Raw genomic sequence first — 20,262 nt, 5'->3', positions numbered from 1 at the left:
ACCCTCCGGTTTCAGGGGTTCAACAGTTTTTTGAAAAGTCACGATTTGACCTAACCTTATGGCAGTGTTTCTTCAGTCACTGGATGGCTACTTTCACCTTGAAGCAGTAAGATTTTGCTTGCTGCTAGATGGCAGCTCCCACGAGAAATGGACTGTATGAACCTTGCTGTCAGGCAAAGTTCGAGACATTTACACAATTCTTTGGCAAATTCATTTCCCAGGCTGCCAAGCCAGAAAGGACCATGCAGGCCATTTATGCTGTCCCCAGCCTGTCAGGATGATCAGGTATTCAGCTTGGCTTAGACTAAAGGATAGTTCTATTTTATTCAGTTAAACTTTATTTCCAGAAAGGAATCTCAGATCAAATCCAGAATTGCACCTGGGCAATGTAACCCTCAACCCCAAAGTGGACCCCAAATGTTTGAGCAAGGTCTTCCAATTGAAGTGACAGAGTTAGAAATTATTTGAATTTACTGTGGATAGTAGTCAATTAAACTGTTATTTGGGAAATGTTGAAGAGAAGAATGGTCCCAGCCCTCTTCCTTGAGAGTTTAGGAACCTATGTCCACTCCCTTTATGTCTTTTAATTTTCTCACTTACAAACCTCTTTCCATCCACAATCAAATACATTTCTGATGGCTAAACACAATTCTTCAACCCTTGCCCTCAAGTATTTTTTGTTTCCATTTTCCCCAAGTATTTGTTTTTGTTACTCTTTTCTATACCCTCTCCAGTTTTGTCACCACATGTCTTAAAATGTGGCTGTGAGATTGGACAGCCTCTAAAATTCAACCCAAGATTCACACCAGCACTTTCAGATTTGAGAGTCCAACTCAAAGCTGGCAGTGCAAGGCTTGTCCAGGTTTTTGTTCTGGGCTTCTAAGAAGCATCTTAGTACAATAAAACACATTTGTTTGCCCAAGCCAGGCAGTGTTTGCTGCATCAGGCTATCCTGGACTCTTATTCTTTGCTGTTTCAGTGACCATAATGTCATCTACAAATGTCATCAGTAGCAGTTTTATATTTACTTCCAGATTACTGATGAATAGCATAAGAGGAAACCCTAGTAACACTCTTCTTTGGCCATAATTCTGCATTGACAATTGCTTTCAGAGATCTGTCAGTTAGGCAGTTCTTAACTCATTTCATGTCTGCTCCTGTCCTGAACCCAATTACTTTTGCTTGGCTAAAGCATATCTTCTCGGAAGCCATCCACTCTTCAAGCTGAAAATGTCATGAGATGGTGATTTTTACCTATCCTCCTATTAAGCTTCTAAAGTGATTAATTGCTATGAACCTTGTACATCTTCATTTCAATGTGATATTTTCTCTGAATTCAACTTCTAGTTATCAATTCCTTTTATGACTTCCCCAACTAGATTAAACCATTCTTCATGGCCAAAATTCCCAAATATATCCAGTATTTCCATTCACTCCCTACCCTAAATTATATAGCTTTCAGTTACCTCCTGCCTGTCCTGTGCTTCATTGACTGATGTTTCATTTCTGCTGATATTTTGTGCTTCTTATTCATGTTGCTGCTCCTATGACAGTTTATAAACCTTAGATATACATAAGTACGCATATTGAAGGCTATACGTACACATAGATGCAAAATTGTAATCTGTATGAAAACTGTGATGGAAATCCACACCATCCTAAGGCAATGGTGCACATGAGAACCCAGGATGGGTTTTGATGCTTATTAGCAATTAGTTTCTTTGAAGACTTTTTCTTATGAGGGAAAGAATTGAATGCACTTATGAGATCAGAGTCACTTGTTTGCTCAGGGAAGACTGAGAAACACCAACACACAAGAGCAGTGGCACACTGATGGATGTTGAAAGAGCAAATATTCAGAGGGTTTCAAAAGGACACGAGTGTCTGAGCAGCCTGAGCAAAGGGCAGGGCCTGGTGCTCTGCTGGTGTGCCAGCAAGTGCTGCATCACTGAGCATTACAACTTTTGTGTGCAGAGAAATGTTTAGACACCACCTCCACAGGGGTAAAGAAGGATGTGGAAAGATCAGACAGATAAGAAAGTCTGGGTTTGAGCCTGCACCTCCCATGTGGTCATCTGCCTGGTTGTTAAGCTACCAAAGTTTTCTCCTAATTGTCCTGTTTGAGGAATTGGAGACAAAATCCTCTTGTTTTTGGACAGTAACTGACAGGACACAGCCTTTGTCAGCATTATGAAGATGCTGAAACAAGGGTGTCAGTTCTGAGTTATCAAAATAATGTGCAAGGGAAATGGTTTGGGGTGGGAATAATGTGGGTATAAATGCCCTAAAACCATGGTGAATCAAGCAGAACAGGGGAGTTATGTCTTTCAAATTTAGTTCTGCACTTGGTTTCCAACCCCTTGGCCCTGAATTTTGATTCTTGCCTGTCATTGTTCACACAACAATGTTGAAACTTGATACTAGATGTCAGAAAGATTTATAAAACAAAAGGGTAACTTTAAAAATCACTGTTATTTCTAATTTCTCCAAACAGTTGAATTACCATTTTCTGACGGGGGGAAAAAAAAAAAAATTGACATATGTTCACATTTACCCTCTGTTTTCACTTGTCTTGAAATATGATTGTAGTGGGATACAAGGATTTGGAAACTTTGTATCTGAAATTTTGATTGTATGTACATATAAATAGATAAATCATCATAAGATAATAGATAGATAGATAGATAGATAGATAGATAGATAGATAGATAGTCAGTCTTCTACATAAATCTCAGAAGTATGCTAGATATCTGATGAGCCAGACCACACAAGGAAAGTATCTGTTTTAAGCAATTTTAATAGTAAATATATAATTTTAATGATCTGATTGTATTTTTTTTTATTCTATAAAGTTTCCACTGTTTTACTAGGGACCTCTCAAGATAATTTTTTTTTGTATCTTTCACATTGACACCCAATAATTCTATATAATTTTAATTCATGCCTTGAACTTAAGGAGAATTATATAGATATTTAACTTAATATGCTATTAATATAAAAATAACAGGCTCATGGCCTTCATTATAAAACATCTGTCTCATGCAGTCAAGGTAATGTGTAGACTGTTAGGCACAAATAGGAAACTCATCTCAGGTCTGCTGCAGAACCAAACCAACTTTATGAATGCCATCATACTTTTTTTTTTTTTTTTTTTAAGTGAAAAGAACAAAGAGGAGAAAACTTGCTCTTTGAGATTATCCACTTAGATTGAACTCCTTGACACACAGCAGAGACAGAGGGAGGAGGTTGTTTAAAAGCGGGAAAATTTTCTAGAACTAGAAGACAAAACCACAGGTCAGAAAACCTTTGATGTCAGCGCTGATCCACAGTGATTTATGCACACGTGTCCTACACGGTGACCACTCAAAGGGATGGGTCTTTTTCTGTTTATGAAATTTATCCTGACAGAGTTTGATGCCTACAAGTAAAAGTAACCAGGTGTGATTTTTTTTTTTCAATCATTTATACATACGACAGGCCTAAAAATAACTTTGGGTGAATCACAAACTTTCTTTGCTAGGTCTGAGTCTTTCTTATTTTTGTTTCTTTAAATTCTACCATGTTTTCAAAGTGAGCATTAAATAAGCCATTATCTCTATTGCTTTCTAAATTGAACTCACTTTGAAATTATTTTTTTTTGCTTAAATACATTTGTTTATGTATATGTATCCTCTCCAGAAGTAAATAAATGCAAAATAAAAAGAGAAAAGGCTCACAGAACACTTTTTATCTGAAGTTTACTGTATAGAATCAAAATATTATTTTCTAGCAAAGCAGAAGCAAATGTGTGATTTTTTTTTTCCTTTTCTTTTTCTCCTTTCTTTTTTTTTTTTTTTTTTTTTTTTTTTTTTTTTTTTTTTTTTTTTTTGAGTATTTAATTCCGTACTTTGGTTTTCTGTGTTAATTTAATCATGTCAATTATTTCATAACCGTTTGTCAGCTTATTCCAAGGAGGAAGATGATGGTCAGCAGAGCTCTTTGATACAGAGTTCACCTGCCAAAAGTTTTCATTTCAAAACCAGAATTCTTCACAGGAAATGTCACCACCAGCTCTGCCAAGAAATGTTGAAACTGTTTCCTCTTTCCTTTTGTTTAGATACAAAATGACAAAATGTAGCTCCAGTTGGGTGATTTGATTCGAACGAACAAGCCTCCCTTCCATGTCAAAGAGCGGATTGGAAATGACAATCCCTGTTTGGTTTCAATCAGAATCGTCAATGATTTCAGTGTGACATTTCCGATCTGAGAGTTTGTGAGTTGCGTGTTTGTTTGGGATGGAGATGGGGTTGATCTGTTGGTCGTCACTTGGGAGGCTTCTTGCGTATTTTACCGATTCATCTGTTTTCTCCTATTGGAGAGAAGCATGAGGAAAAGACCACGAGGGAAGGACAGGCACAGGCTGCTGCACCTCAGCTCAGATGTCTGGGATTTGTAGGTATCTTGGAGGATGTCAGCTACATGGGGAGATCCAAAGGGAAGCGATGCTTTGGTGTGGTTTTTACCCAGGAATTTTTCCCAGGAACACAGTGGGACTGAGGGCGCATACTCACCCAGGTGGCTGAGTCTGCTGAGGGTTTGGGAGGTCTGTGCTGGCATCTCATGGGCCCACAAATCTCTTCCACCCATTTGGGGTTAGACGGTGTTGTCGTTCTGCTGCTTTTCCTAAAGGGACAGGGTGAGAGAGCTGCAGCTTTCAAGTCTGGAGAAGAGAAGGCCTTTCTAAGGGAGCTTCTTCCAGGGCCTGAAGGTGCTCCAAGAGAGCTGGAAAAGAACTTTAACATGGGCCTGGAGTGGGGAATGGCTTCAGACTGAAAGAGGGCAGATTTAGATGGAGTATCAGGAAGAAATTCTTGGCTGTGAGGGTGGTAAGGCCCTGGCCAGAGAAGTTGTAGCTGCCCCATCCCTGGAAGTGCACAAGTCCAGGTGGGATGGGAGTTTGGAAAAGCCTGGGGTGTTGGAAGGTGTCCCTGCCCATGGCACGGGGTGGGACAAGATCTTTAAGGTCCCTTCCAAGCCAAATAATTCTATGATTCTATGATGCATGAATAAGCTTCTATGGCAGGTGAGGGTCAATCCTTGCATCAGCTGCACACTGAATTCAGGTCACTCAGGATGATGGGCAGAAGCCACCCTCTGTCCCAGAGCAAAAAGGAGAGACTTGGTGTTCTTTGAGCCTCCTGCAGCACACTGGGACAGGTAACGCTGTGGCACCATCTTTGCAAGGGATCAGAGGAACATAGTGGGGTACTGCCTACATTCCCCCTCCTGCCCCTGGAATGTTATCTTCATTTGTAAATACAATTCCACAGCTCCATTTCGCAAGTCTTTCCTCCTCTGGGGGTTTCTCCTCATCATCATCTCGGGCAAGCCAACAATTTACTCATGTGAGTAAAGGTTTGCCCAGCTGGCAGACCAACAGGCAACATTATCCAGACTGCTGGCAGAGCAAGGGTGGGAAAGGAAAAGCCCAACAATTTGGATTTTGCACGCTCCCCACTGGCCTGCAGCTGAGTTTGTGCTGTATTTTGAACACTGTTACTGGTCCATTCTGAAAGGTCATGGGGGTAGGGGTTTGGATTTAGTCCTTAAATTAGGGGTCAAGAGTCCTTGCTTATCTCCCCCAGCCCCGGAGAGGGAATTCTCAGTGTGGCCTGAACAGCAGTCACTGTCCCCCAAAAATGCCTCACACGGGTCACGAGCCCGCCGCGAAAAGCAAATGGGGGGCTGGCGGGGGGGCGGCTGGGAGGGCGTGGGAGAGACTGAGCTTGGAGAGGGATAAATGGGATAAATGGCCCTGCCCTGAATCTCACCTCCTCTGCCTTTTCTCCCCTGCCCCCATCAGTGCTGCAGTTGTGTCAGGTAGTGGCACTGTTGAGTACATTAACCCAGAGCTGAGCATTGCAGCCACACCGAGTGCGTGTCTGCGTGTGTGAGTGTGTGTGAGAGCGTGTGTGTGTGTGTGTGTGTGTGTGTGTGTGTGTGCGCGCCTGATCATTACCATTTATTCCCCACACTTCGCCCCCTCCCCCCGCCCCCAGTGCTGCAGGACTCCGGGAGCGAGCGATGGAAACAGAGGAAAAAGAGAGACATCAGCCCCCCAGATCTGCTTAACCAAATCGCCGCCCCTTGCAGGGAGCGGGGGGAGAACCAGTCCAAAAAGACAAAATAAAAGACAGAGAAAGGAAAAATCCAGCGGGGGAGCAAAAAGCTGCCCCCCGGCGCACCCTTTCTCAGCGGGGAAGGGGATGCGGGTGTGTGTGTGTGTGCTGTGTGAGTGAGCGAGCACCGACTCCGGCCCCATCAGGAGAAGGGGGTGTTTTCCCTCCGCCTTCCCTTCGCCCTCCCCCGGCCCGGCGCGGGGCGGCGCGGGGGGAGCGGGGAGCGGAGCGGGGCGGGCGGCCGCAGCCCCGCAGCCCGCCGGAGCTCCGGCACCCGCTCCGGAGCCCAGGGAGAGCAGGGATAAAGGGAAGCTTCCTCGCCGCCGCCAAGCAGCCCTTTTCTCCTGGCGGGGCTTTGCTCTTTTTCTTTCTTTTATTCTTTTTTTTCTTCGGGGTTGTTTTTTTTTTTTTTTTTTTCCTTTCCCTTTTTCTTCTTCTTTTTCTTCTTCTTTTTTTTCTTTTTTTTTTTTTTTTTTTTTTTTTTTTTTAATATTTTCGAAACTCCTCGCCGGGAAAAGCAAAACCGAAAACGCTTCCCCGCAACCTCTCCCCCCTGCAAAAAGGCTCCTAACCAACCAACAACAACAAGCAGAGAGCAAAAGAGGCCCCCCTCCAAAATTTTTTCTTAAAAGAAGGAAAAGAAAAGAAAAAGCGAGAGAGCTGGAGACCAGCTCCATCGATTTCAAATCCAGGATTTTATCCAGTACATTGAGGGGCTTCTTTTTTTTTTCGGTCTCTCTTTTTTTTTTCCCTTCTTACCCCCTCCTCCTTTTTTTCACCTCCCGCCCCCCTGTCCCCCCCTTCTCCTCCTACTCACCCCCCTTTTTTCCTTTTCATTTTATTTTGGATCCTGCTAAAATTAGCCGGGACTGCTCTGGGTGTTGCGTGTTAATTTGATTTACTCCGGGATTCCGGCTTTCCAAGACGCCATTTTCCCCCCTTTCTCGCTCTATCTCCCTCTATTTATCCCTCTCGATCTATCTGTCTTTTATCTCTCGAGCTGTCTCTCCGTCTGTCTGTCCGTCCATCTCCCTCTCCCCGGTGCCTTCCTCCTCCCCCCTCCCTCCTCCCTCTGCGCTCTGCGTGCGCTGCGCGGCCGGGCGCTCCCCTCATCCCCATCTGACAGATGAACACCGCCATGGGTTTGCCGCAACACAAGCAAAAGCACCTTTGGGGGCTGTGGCGAGGGATTGAAACCGGGATCTAAAAGAGAAGAGACAAGAAGAGGGGAAATCCGAGGAGGAGGAGGAGGAGGAGGAGGAGGAGGAGGAGGAGGAGGAAGAAAGAAGAAGAAGAGGAAGCTGCTAAGAAGCCCCCGCTGCCGTTTTGGGGATATGGGTTAGTAAATGCGGAAAAAAAAAAAAAAAAAAAAAAAAAAAAAAAAAAAAAAAAAAAAAAAAAAAAAAGAACCAAAATTCTGAGGCATCGAGGAAAGGTCTGCCTTAATGATCGGAATTGCAGGAGGATTGTACGCCTCTCTCCTTTTCCTTCACCCCCCTTCTTTTTTTTTTTTTTTTTTCTTTTTTTTTCTTTTTTTATAATTTTCCCCCTTCTGCATGCAAAAGTTAATGTCGTCCCCCTTTTTTGTTTTTTTTTTTTCTTTTATTTTTCCCTCCTCTCTGTTGCGACTTTGCAATGGCGCGGAAAAGGGCTTTATGGTTTTTTTTTTTTTTTTTTTTGGGGAGGGGGGAATATTTCTCCTCTATGCATTGCATGCGAATCCTCCTCCCCATCCCCTCCAACCCCTTCTCTCCCCATGCTTTGTGCCTGTTTAGGAGCATGTGTGCGTGTCTGTGTGTGGCTGTCGTGGGGTGGGGGGTACTGGTGGTGTGTGTAAGACCGGGAAGAGGCTGGAATTTTTTTTCAGGAGTTTGAATAATGTATTTATTTTCCCCCCACCCCCGCCATATACCCCCTCTCCCGGCCCCCGCTTTGGTAGCCTACATGTGTTTATATGTGTAGGTGGCTGCTATGTGTGTGCCTGTGGAAACTGGAGGGGGGGGGGGACGACACGACCCCCCCGCTTCGTAAATTGCAGGTTAAGTGGAGCTAGAGAGCAACACTGTAACCTTATGGGGATTTGTGTGTGTGTGTGTGTGTGTGTGAGCGTGAGTGTGAGCGTGTGTGTGCGCGGGGCTCCGCGGCCGCGCTCCGTGGGTGAACCGGGGGGCGCCGCTGCCCCGGGGTGGCCCCGCCGTGTTTTTGACATTGAAAAGGACACGCAGCCCCGAAAAGCTGCGATTTTGGGGAACAACGAAGTGGAAGGACGGGGGGGGGGTGGGTAGGAGGTAGTAATTAGCAAAGAGGGACACCCCCTCCGCCACCACCCCCATCCACGCACGGTGGCTGGATAAATGGTTCTTAATAAGCCGGTGATTGCCGCCCTCGGGACCCTGGTGGCCCCTTGTGCCCCTACAGCGGGTGGAAGCGGAGTTCAGCTATGGGCAGGCTGAACACCGCCGGTACCATCGGGCTGCGGGGTGATTTGGGGAAGAGGGGCTAACACGCAGCCCGCAGCCTCGGGCGGCTATTGTCAACCCCAGCCCCGGCGCAAGGCTCCTGCCCGGCGCCGGGCACTCGCACTCGCACTCACACCCCTTCCTCGCCGGGTTTCCCCGGAGGGCAAGGGGAACTGGGGTCCCCCGCACCCCTTACTGTACCCCCGTGTGTGAACGTGTGTCAGTGTGAGTGAGTGCGTGTGTCAGCGTGAGCGTGTCCGTGTGTTTGCATCCCAACATCCCACCGCCCCGCCGGGCACGGCGCTCCCCGCGCTGCCCCTGCCTGCTGTATTTATGTCTCCAAAAGGCAGTTGAGAGAAGGATTTCCGATTCGTTTCCGCTTCAAATAAACGGCCCCGATAATCCCGGGCCTGACGCCTGATGCTCAAAAGGCACTTGGCCGCCGGGAGCCCAACCCGGGGAGGCGGGGGGGAGACAGGGCACACCCGACTCGGACACCCCCAGTGGGCAGGTTCCCCTGGCCTCGGGAGGGGTGACGAGAGGGGCTTGGTGCATGGGCGATGAGCACGGGGGATGCGAGGGGAGATGCGAGGGGAGTACCCACCCATTCCGGTACCGTGGGGTGGCGGTGTCCCCGCGGCTGCCGTGAGCCGGGCTAACCCAGCCGGGCTCTGGGAGGAGTAGGAGGTTGAAGGGAGGAGGGGAGGGGAGCCTGGCAGGCTGTTCCCCCGGTGTACAGAGGTGTTTCATTAGCCACCGGCCCGCGGTGGCCCCACTCTGGGGTGGGGGGGGACCATCCGTGTGTCCTTCTATATCCGTCTGTCACACGGCAAAGGATGCAGAGGAGCGGGGAGAGGAGAGGATAGAACTGGTCAGTGCTCCGCTGTCAGGGAGAGCATCTGAGCCTCCTGTTGTGGATGGAAGGAGGAAAGGGCTGCTGGCAAATCCAGTCCTGTGTGGAATATCATGGGCCCAAATGGGAAGGACTACTGGTTTGAAAGCCCCTGCATGCAGGATTGACTTGGTGCAGGCTACAGAAATGGTATTATCAGGTGCCTAGAGACAGGTAGTGACAGCATGAACCTGAGGAAACAAGTGGACCCTATATTGTGGACAGCAAAAAAATATTCTTATCAGGGAATAATAGAATCATAGAATGTTTTGTTTGGAAGGGATGTTAAAGCTCATCTCATTCCAGCCACATTTTCCCTCAAGGCAGGGACACCTTCCCCTAGACCAGGCTGCTCCAAGTGACATCCAGCCTGGCTTTGAACATTTCCAGGGACTGGTCACATTCATGGGAAAATGTGCAAGTGTCTGTTTTATGCACAGCTTTCTGCACTTCCTCAGTCTTTGCTGAGATTACACCCCTCATCAGAAGCTCCTTCCACTCAAAGGATAAACTTTTTTTCATGTCCATTTGTTTTTTAGCTGAAAGGAGAAAAAAAAAAAGCATCCACACAATGGACTTGTACTTTAATCTGTGCTCTTAGCTCAGAAGGGTTATGTAAAAATAGGGAAAAAAACAAAAGCAGAAACACTCAGTGAATGGAGACTTCTCTTCCATCTCTTATTGGCTTCAACTTTTTTTTTTTTTAACTTCTCAGACTCAAAGTTTTAATTGAAACCAGAAGTCTATTGAGAAGTAACTGAGCCAAGAAAACCTCTGTTTTCTCTGCAGCTAGGGATGGGGAATAAATAATTTTTAGCTGATGTTATTTCAAGTCGTTTGAGTTTTTTGATTCCTGCCAAAAAGACCAGCACAGATTATTAACACATTATCATTTTAGGAGGATGCACTTTTTGAAATGTTATAAAATGGTGTGTTAGGTTTGTGCAGAGCCATAAACTATGCTGGTTGTTGGCAAACAAAAGAAACAGTGGCCATGATTTATTATTAATAATGATCATAACTGAGCTATTTAGCTTGATTTGATATATACTGGTTTCTTCACTGAGATTGCTCTGTATTGTTTTCAATAATATTGTACTTTGATTAAGTTGGGAACTGTTCTTGTTTAACAACTGCTATTGCTGTGTGCTTAATTAACTCAAGGAATTAAATGCTCAAAAAGGTGCAACCATAAATTTTTGGCTTCAGATGCTGCTTAATCTCCTCTTCTGCTCTTTTTGACCCATCCTTTGAGCTCTTTTTCCCTACCACACACATCTCTTAGGTGCAAGTGCCAATTTACCAACAGGACTCTTGTTTTCCATTACCAGATTTGCCTAATCCCAGTTTCGGTGACTTTTTTCCCCTCTCAGTAGGGCTCAATTGCTCACACATAATCTTTCCCTTCTGTTTTCTTTCCCCTTTGGACAACACCCTCCAGGACTGAAAAAATCTTGCCTTGTGCCCTGAGACTTGCAATTACACAGCAATTTTGACTCTTGACCTAACTAGTAGCAAGAAAGGCTATTGTCTAATGAACCACATAAAACAGGTCTGGGATCCAACAGATTGCTGTGATGGAAATGAAAGATGTCCCAGTGAACTGATGACTGGTTTGTTTAACCATATGCCTAGGTGGTTTTCCTTGCTCCCCATTAACCACCCATCTCTGGAGTATCTGTGATCTGTGGGTCTGAGACAATGTTGAAAGGCAGAATTAATAACTGCCAAAATGCATTCCATGAAGCATGGAGGGACAGACTTTAAGCTGTGTTCAGAAAATGCAGCACCATTTTTGCCTACCATAAGCATGCAGGCAAGGTTTTAGATTTGTAAGTGCTGTGTTCAAGTATGCTTCTGGTGATGAGATGAGGGCAGCAAATCTGAGTGTAAAAATCATAGAATCACAGAGTGATTTGTGTTGGAAGGGACTTTAAGCATCATCTCATTCCACCCCCTGCCATGGGCAGGGACAATGGGCAGGGACACTTTCCACTACCCCAGGTTGCTCCAAGCACTGTCAAATCTGGCCTTGAACTCTCCCAGGGATGGGACAGTCACAGCTGCTCTGTGAAACCTGTGCCAGGGCCTCACCACCCTCACAGGGAGGAATATTTTCATAATATAGGTGACCTATAAAATAGTAAGCAGACAGAGGAAACCCATGGTAAGATCTAGCCTTCTCTGTTGCTGGGAGTCCAGGAAACCTTAAGGCAGCATAAATCCAAAGTTTAGAGCTAGTCCAAAGCAAGGAAGGTGAGACTCTGTGGGAGAACCTTAGCAGAGAAGGTTCCCAGTGTTGCTGCAGGGCTTGTGGTTTCTACTGGGACTGGTTTTGCTTCTATTGTTGGTTCTGTTCTCATTACTTTCCCTCTTTCCAGCTTGATAGAAAAAAAGCTCTCTTTCCCATTATTCTTGCTGAGGAAATAAAATGACTTACACTTTTAGGGAATTGTCACCTTGATTAAAGATGGACTTCAAAATCCCTCAACTCAGTGTTTGAGCCTGGGGGGAGCTGTCAGATCTGAAAGTGATTTGCAAACATTCAATATTGGGACTCCTTTTTCCTTCTGATATAGACATGAAATCAGTTTGCAAGTGCATGTAGTTAGCAATACCTGGAGACTGTTTCTTTCTTCTCCCAATGAGAAGGCTTCACCTGATGTGCCTTCAAAAGTTCAATGCATTTTTGGACCTGTTTAGAGGTCTCTTGGATGCTGGGACCAAGGCACAGTTCTGCAACAGGCACGTGGATTGTGAATTCACATTTGATTGGCTGTAGCGAGTACAAAGTTAAGGGAATAAACAGGTGGGGGAATAAAGGAAGACAAAATAATTTCTTAAATTGAATAAAAGCAGTCAGAGAATCTTTCAGAGCTGAGGAAATGAGTGAAGGAAGTAGCTAATTTATATTTATCAGCTCTTGAGAGAGAGCAGAGTTAGGAGCTATTTTGCCCTTTTGGAGCTGAATTTACTTTGGAGGACAAATTGTCCAAATGCAATGATGAGCTTTTCAGTAAAGTTTGGGATGACTGGGTATGAAAATAAACCTTCTGACATTATTTCATTTAGGGTTTTGTTGTCTTTTATGTCTCTTCAAAAGACCAAGTAGAAACTTTGAAGAAGACCAGGTGACCAAAGAGGAAGGTGGCCAGGGAAATACTCTAGGAATACAGACCCTGGTGCTGCTCACACATCCCTGGGTCAGGTTTACTCTTGCTCATGAGTAGGCACTCTGGTGGGTCTTGTGTACTTGTCCATCCAGCACAGGGGTTCTCCAGGGAATACAGGAGTTGTGCAGGTGGTGAGGATGAGCCTGAGTTATCTTTCCTGTGTAGGGCTGCTGAGTCTGATGTGCCCTTTTGAAAGCAAGAGGAGGCCAATTTCCACACAAATGTGAAGTCATAAGGCGGTGACAAGGTTCTGACCTGCCCTGGTGAGCACCACAACACCAGGTGGCCCCAAGGTTTGGCTCTGCAATATATTGGGAGGAGCTGGGATTGTGGCTAAATACTGTCGTGGGGTCACTTATTCATCTTCTCAGTGCCTCTGAAAGAGTGAATTCCTGGTTCGCTAAGGGTTGCTGTGCAGTCCTGGGCAGACAAGGGCTCCGTGAGCATGGCAGCAATGAGAGCAAAGTTTCCTCTACTGTAGTATGGTATAACTTGTAACAGTGCTTGGGAAATCTTTTCAGAAGAATGTGTGGTAGGCAAGCATGGAATAACCCACGACTCACTCAAATACCTCAAAATTAGAAATGGGTTAAAGATCAGAAGCCTGAGGTTTTAAGTTGTTTCGAAATTTTTGTTAGCTTTAACCTTTAAAACTGAGATATATATGTATACAATGAATCATTCTCTTTCTGTCCTGGCATTTTAGCAGATGGAGAAGCCAGATTTAAGATGGAAGGGAGAAAATGATGATACTCAAACCAGAGGTCAAACTACAAGGTGTTGCAGGCATGTCTTCCCTCTATATGAATCCACATATCATGAACGTCCTGCTGATGTGATTTCTAAGACTTGGACACTGGCCTAACTTCCCTCTGTGTTTCCAGACCCAGCATATTCTGGAGTGATGCTGTGAGCCATGTCTACCTCTCCTCAAGACTTGCTAAATACTTGGCTTTGGAGAATGTGGTGGGGTTTCCACTGAAACTCCTCTGAAATCCTATTAGTTTCCTAGACAAGGAAACCCTTCCTGTAGTTTTTTTTTTTTTTTTCCCTCTTCTCTCTGAAGCCTTCCTATGGAGCTCTGTGGTGGGGATTCAATAGAATCCTATACTGGGAATAGTTCTCTGCTGAATCCCTTAGCTCTTTTTCAGAAGGGATCAGAGACACAAAGCTTAACTGGGGGAGTTCAGTAAGTGTTCAAACAGGACTGTACACATTTGTGCCTGCTGTAGCAGGCATCTGGGCAAAGTGTTACTATACATGTCCATTGTTCCTAAGGTTGCAAATCAGTTTAAAATATTAACCCATACATTCATATCCTTGTAATTTCCATAAATCTTCAGCTAGTGACAATTTTCTTCCTGAAAAGTTGAGTAAGCCTCTCCAGCTATCAGTTTTGTTTTCAATCAATTCAGAAAAAGTGAGACTGGAAAAAGGAAACACTTTCCCTTTTTAAATTATTCTAACTGCATGCTTTTAAGGAGGACAGCAGTCTCTATCTTATGGATGTAGGGCTTCTTGATGGCCTCTGTCATCTTTTGGTCTTTGAATGAGACAAAAACTGGAGGCAATGTTTTCTAATGCCGTGACTGACTGGAGTATAGACAGTCTGAAGTCAATGGTATTCTTGTAGTTGTTGGCTTAAAGAGAAGGGCACTGGCCCAACAAATCCTGTTGGATAGGAGTCATAAATGGCTTTTTTTCATAGGTGTTGGTTACATTAGATTAAGTTCTGTGTCATAAGAGGTACTCACAGGAGCATGAGTCTTGCTCCTCCACATCTATCACCAACATTGAAGAGACATCTTCTTTTAAAACATGCTGCATTCTAGGTGTGGCTTTTAGGACAGAACATTTTCTTCACCCTTAGCTCAGCAAACAGACCTCCCAAGGCCCTTAAGGAAAACCTTTGAAAAAAAAAGTAGTGTGAGTAAAAAACAACAAAATAACAATAAGCTGCAGCATGCTCCTAGGTAGGAACTGAGAATTTATTCAAACCCACAGCCATCTCCAGATGGGGAGCAGCAGCACAGACACCTCAGTTCAGGGTTCTCTTGGCCCATCATATCCAACAGACCAACTTTGTTTGGTTGGGAGCTAAGTGAAGAATTCAGATTAAGAGACAGCAATCCATGGGTCATTGATGAAGCGAGGTGGTACCCATGACTGACCTGACACTGGATTCCTCTCCAAGTGTTGATCCCATCCCAACTTTTAACATCCTCATGGAGTCAGTGGTGTTAGTAGCATTACAAGTGACAGAATTAGAGGAAAGGGCCTCAAGTTTCTCCAGGGGAGGTTTATATTAGATAACAGAATAAATTGTTTCCTGGAGGGTTGGTCAGCCATTGGAACAGGCTGCCCTGGGAAGTGCTAAAATCACCATGCATGAAGTCTTCAAAAAAATGTGTGGATGTGGCACTTGGGGACATGGGGTGGCCTCAGCAGTGCTGGGGGAATGGTTTGAGTCTATGATGTTAGAGGGCTTTTCCAACCTTAATGATTCTATGAGTCTGTAGCAGTAATAATCCAAAGTGCTGGTCCTGCTTCAATGGGGATCTGAGTGGTGAATTTGGGGCTCCTGACCCTCTGTGCTGCCTTGGAGGGAGCTCAATGTGTGCAAAGAGCACACTAAAGTAATTGAGCTGGAGACGCCTTTCAGGCCTGCGGATATTCAGCAGGCTTTTATCTCTTTCTGATTCAACTTCACACAGCACTTCTGTAACCACTTCCTCTTAACCCTCATTAGAGGCAAAGGTGCTCCTTCTCTTTGCCCACAGCAGCTGCCAGTTATCTTGCCTTTATTCCTGGCCTCAGGTCTTCCCATCAGCATGCTCCCAACTAACATTTTTGTGCCTCTTGATATCACTGTCCCAGTACTGTGGGCTGCTCTTTGTCCCATGTGCATCCAGCTGCATCCACTTGTGTCCTGTGCTGCTTTTGCCTCCTGATTTTTTGTTCTTGTTCTTGTTCTTTTTCCTCTTCTTCTTCCTCTTCTTCTTCTTCTTCTTCTTCTCCTTCTTCATCATCATTGTCTTCTTCATCATCTTCCTCATCTTTGTCTTCTTCATCTTTGTTTTCTTCATCTTTGTCTTCTTCATCTTTGTCTTTTTCTATTTATGATGCTTTAAGGGAAGTTCTTGTTTTTCTGGCCCCGACACTCTCCCCAAAAAACTGATGTACTCTGTAGGACAAAGCACTCTCAATGCTTTCCTTTAAATACCCCAAATTATTGCTATTCTTCTTGTATGCCCTTTAGACACCCTGTTTTCTCACAGTCCCCTATTGATGTTGGGGATGCTTGGTGTATTATACAGCACCAAGCAAGACACCACTGCTTACTCAGCATGGAAACACACAGTGCAGTGCCTTGAATGGACAAAATCCAACCTTTTTTACTCCCAGCATCGTTTGAAGCATGCAGAATGGAATAACATGGGATGTGTTGTTTGTACAGACTCCAGACTGGGCACAGGATAGATCCTGGACTGAAGCCTTTTAGGTCCTCCTTGTGCCATCACTTATGGCTCTGAGGAATGGATGTTAAGCCAAGACATGGTGCACTCCCTTTCAGATGTGTTGTTAGATTTGATTTATTTCTTTGTTTTTCCCAAAGGAAGAGGTAGCTGGTCTATTTGGCACATATGCAAGCAAAAATGAAATAATGGAGGAGGGGAAAAAAAATAAGTGAAAGAAGAAGTTCTGTGGCAGCAGCAGTAAATAAAAACAAAACTCTCATTAATGATTCATACAGAGAAATAATTTTCCACACATTTTGTGGTGCAGAGGGAAATGTTTGATCAGAGGGAGAAGAAGAGATTGCCTGCCATGACGGTATTAGAAGGAGGCTACTGTGTATGATGGCAGCTCTCCAAGAGCAGAGTCAATCTAGGAAAGTTTGGTAACACAGATGATGGAATTGTACAGGGGTTTGCTTTCTGTAGCTGATCTCTGTGCCAATAACCTTTCCCTAAATACCCATAAAACTTTCCATTTGTAGCCTGGAGTAGCTGCTGCTACCTCCAGGATGGTGTGTTTGGCAAGAGCTGGCTGGAACATAGTAAGCATTTAAGTCCCCTTCTCTGCACATTGACACTTCCTCCCAGAGTTTTATGGCTGTTGTTAATGGAATAAGTTTTATCCTTGCAGTGGCACACACTCTGCTGCATCCAGCAGAGTGCTCAGGGTGGTCTCTTGGGTCATCCCAGGAGTCACCTCTGATTGTGCATCACACTGAGAGTGACGATGACTGGTCTGGGAGTTGAGCAACCTGGTGTTGATCTGACTTAGGCAAATCTACCAGCTTGACTTTTTGTGTTGTAATGAGCTGAGGCACAGCTCGCATCTCCTTCTGCTTTTCTGCGTCCTGGAGACCTGATGTTCACAAGGAAAATGGGCAAAAACCACATGCCAGCTTTAGATGTCATTAGGATCAAACACTACCCTTGATTTCCTAGAGAAGTTGTAAACGCCTGGAAGTGTCCCAGGCCAGGTTGGTCCTGGGGTTGCAGCTACCTAGTCTAGTGGAAAGTGTTCCTGCCCGTGGCAGGGGGTTGGAAAAAGATGGTTGTTAAGATCCCTTCCAACACAAACCAAAATTTTGTTGCCTACCTCGGAGGGAACAAATGGGAGGAGTTTGACCATTTTAGAGACCAAAAGCCTCTGTGAGAAGGTGTTCTTAGGTCTGATGACCGCACTCCCTTTCCCAACACTTAGATACAGCTTTAGGCTATGAGTGAGTAGATTTACAAAACCTTGGAAGAGTTCTCAGGCAGGAGCTTGTAAAAGTCCTTGGGCAGCATGATGGGCACCTCTCCGGCTCCTGCAGATGGGTGCTTTGCTACGCGGGCCACAGCTGTACCTTGGGCAGTATTGCTTTTATTGTCCTTGTGATTTATGGCCGTGTCAGTTGTTTAATCATTCAGTTGGCCCTCCTGCAAGCCCTGTATGGTAGTTAGTTACTTACATAGAAAGGTGACTATCTGATCTAATTATAAACTCTCAAACCTAATTATGGGGTCAGATATGATTCCATAATCTACTCTAAATGTGTCTATGTTAAGAAGACTGATATGTGTGTGTGTGTGTGTAATGTGCATACTTACATGCCTCTGTAATTACAGACGTGCTTGGATTTTTATTTATTTCTGCCGCTTTGTCTTGGGCAGGATGCTTGCAGCTTCATCTGGCTGTGACAGATATGTGGTTTACCGTGTCTTTTTCCCTCCAGTGTGACTTTTCCTGACTCCCTTCGCCAGACTTGGGCACACTGAGGCACACCCATCAGTCAGTGCTGCTCAGGAGGTGCAAAGGGATGGTAGCTCTTGGACTCAGCACAATCTGATGGAAACAAGTGAAGATTGTATTTCTGGCAACTGCCATTAACTCTTGTTCCTTGTTTCCATGTGGATAACCCACATCTGGAGCTGTTTGCATCCCGTCCCCTTGTAGAAAGTCCTCACATAATCCACACAAAATCAGAGGCAGAGTTAGAATATTTGAACAAAAGCAGAGTTGGAGGCAGAGAGAAGAGTAATCTTCATGTGAAGAGTAATCACATTTCTTCTTCTAATTCACTCTATTAATGAATTACATACCTCATTTAGATGGACACAAGGCAGGTAACAGGGAGAGGGTGTTTCCTATGTGATCCATAGTGTGGACAGAAAATAATTGCCACAGTCATTATTTGAGATCCCTGCCAAAGCTGGGTTGTTCTTTTAGAGGATCATGCCCTCAGGAAGTATGAGAGGCTGTGGTCCAAAGCTGCCATAAATCTAGCTCCAGGGCTCTGAGCCATGGATTAAATACAGCACTGGTACATGTTACTGATCTAGTATAAACTCATATTGGTTCAAATTTGCTCAAAAAAAAAAAATTGCAGTGATTTAATTTTATGCCAGAAGACATTGTATTGTATCATGTTATGTCCTTGTCTGCACCACGCTGGCTTTATGGCTTACAAGTTTTCCCATCTTCTGGAACTGCCTTTAAGTCATCACAAAGAAAATTTTAAGCCTCATATTGTGTGCTTGTCCATTCCACAGAAGTGTGATCAGATGCCTGCTCCTGATCAGCATCAAAGTCATGCTGCTGGCTATCTGGCAGTGCATGGACAGAGACTACAACCAAGCATGAAATTCCAATTTTTGCAAAAGAATAATGAAGGAATAGGCTGGGCTATTTTTCTACTCCAGTATGGGTTAACTGGGTTCAGTGCAGCTTGTCACATGCCGGGATGTTGGGTTTTTAAGATCCATGACAAATTCTGAAGTTTCACAGTCACTGCTCATAAAAGCAGATTTCTCACCAAAACTGCCCTTGGTGTAACATGGTTTGTCTGCTGGCTTCTGGCCCAGAGGCAACTGCATTTCCACAGAGTCATACATGACCTTGGAAGCAGCCTGGGAGTCTTTGGAGTGAAAGGTGCAATCTCATAATTAAACACTGCTGCATAGTCTCCAGTGCAGTGATGAATGGTTTTAGAAGGATGGAATGTAAAGAGGGTTCCAGAATTCTGGATATTTTGCAGAGATTAGGGGTTTAATGCAGTGTCCCATGGAAAAATGGAAGATCCAAAGGCAAACTGATAGACACAGAGTTTGAAAAGTTGTGATCTCCACTTTGCATCTCTTATGAGCCTCAGACCTGTGCTTCAGCTTCCCCTCACTTGAACCTGTTTAACAGACTTTTTTTCTTTTTCACTGATTCATTTTGGACTCTATGAATGAAATTAAAGCAGTCTCAGTAGTTACAGTGGTATTAGTGTAGAAGGGATTTGGACAGCATTTCTTAATATTGCTCCCAACTCCCTGCTGGTGTTCCTAGTGCTTGAGCACTTCAGAGGAACTGCAGAAACACTGGGCAGCTGAGTCTGCCTTGCTTGCATGTGTCAAAACAGTGTTTGCTTGCTTCTGTTTTGGTTGCTGTCACACTTAGAATGACAGAATCACATAATCACTAAGGTTGGAAGAGACCTCCAAGATCATTCAGTCCAAGCTTAAGGCAAAAGCTGTGTCAAGTATTATGCCTACTTTCATTTCACAGAGAATCCCAAGCAAGTGGATTTCTCCTCCCTCCTATTGGCTCTCACCTCTGTTTTTGTCCTCGGCAAATTTTCACTTTAATCACTTTATACCTGAGGCATCTGAATACTCACAAGTACCAGGTTGCCTGAGGCAGAAGAAGGGAGAATATTCAGAACCCCTAACAGGAGACATACAGTATGACCCAAATGGGGGTCTTGTACTTGAAGGCCTTTGACTCTAGAAGAGTGTTTGAGGTGCCCAGAGGAGTTGATAGGAAGCATGAGCACTGGTAACAAGGCTGAGCAAGCAGGCATTTGATTATTTCTCAGTACTTATCAGAGGAAGTGTGAATCTCTCCCTAATTAAGAGCTAATGCCAACTTCTGTGAAATTTATTGTCATTCACCTGTGAATTATCCTCCTCAAATTTAACTTGACTGCAGGAAGCCTGCTAGCAGTAACACTTTCCTCAGTGAGCTTAATTTGGATGGTAAAATGCCTCTGTAGCTGCTTATTGAATGGAACTTGATGCTGGTGAGCATTGGAGCCCTGG

The 20,262-nt window shown here is 44.6% G+C and overlaps 1 protein-coding gene across 2 annotated transcripts in view; it reads left to right on the top strand.

Moving 5' to 3' along the window:
- The first annotated feature begins 7,462 nt into the window (after positions 1 to 7,462).
- SETBP1 (SET binding protein 1) overlaps positions 7,463 to 20,262 on the top strand; it is a 266,550-nt gene continuing 253,750 nt past the window's right edge. The window contains exon 1 of one of the 2 annotated variants that reach the window (XM_053969032.1): positions 7,463 to 7,496. The gene's annotated coding sequence lies outside the window, so the exon portion shown is untranslated. Of the gene's footprint in view, positions 7,497 to 7,577; positions 7,627 to 20,262 lie in introns of those variants that run through there. The other variant, XM_053969033.1, reaches the window with a different exon arrangement.

This window comes from Vidua chalybeata, chromosome Z (genome assembly GCF_026979565.1).
Source record: "Vidua chalybeata isolate OUT-0048 chromosome Z, bVidCha1 merged haplotype, whole genome shotgun sequence".
NCBI classification, from domain to species: Eukaryota; Metazoa; Chordata; class Aves; order Passeriformes; family Viduidae; genus Vidua; species Vidua chalybeata.
This window is presented reverse-complemented; position numbering and strand designations above follow the sequence as displayed.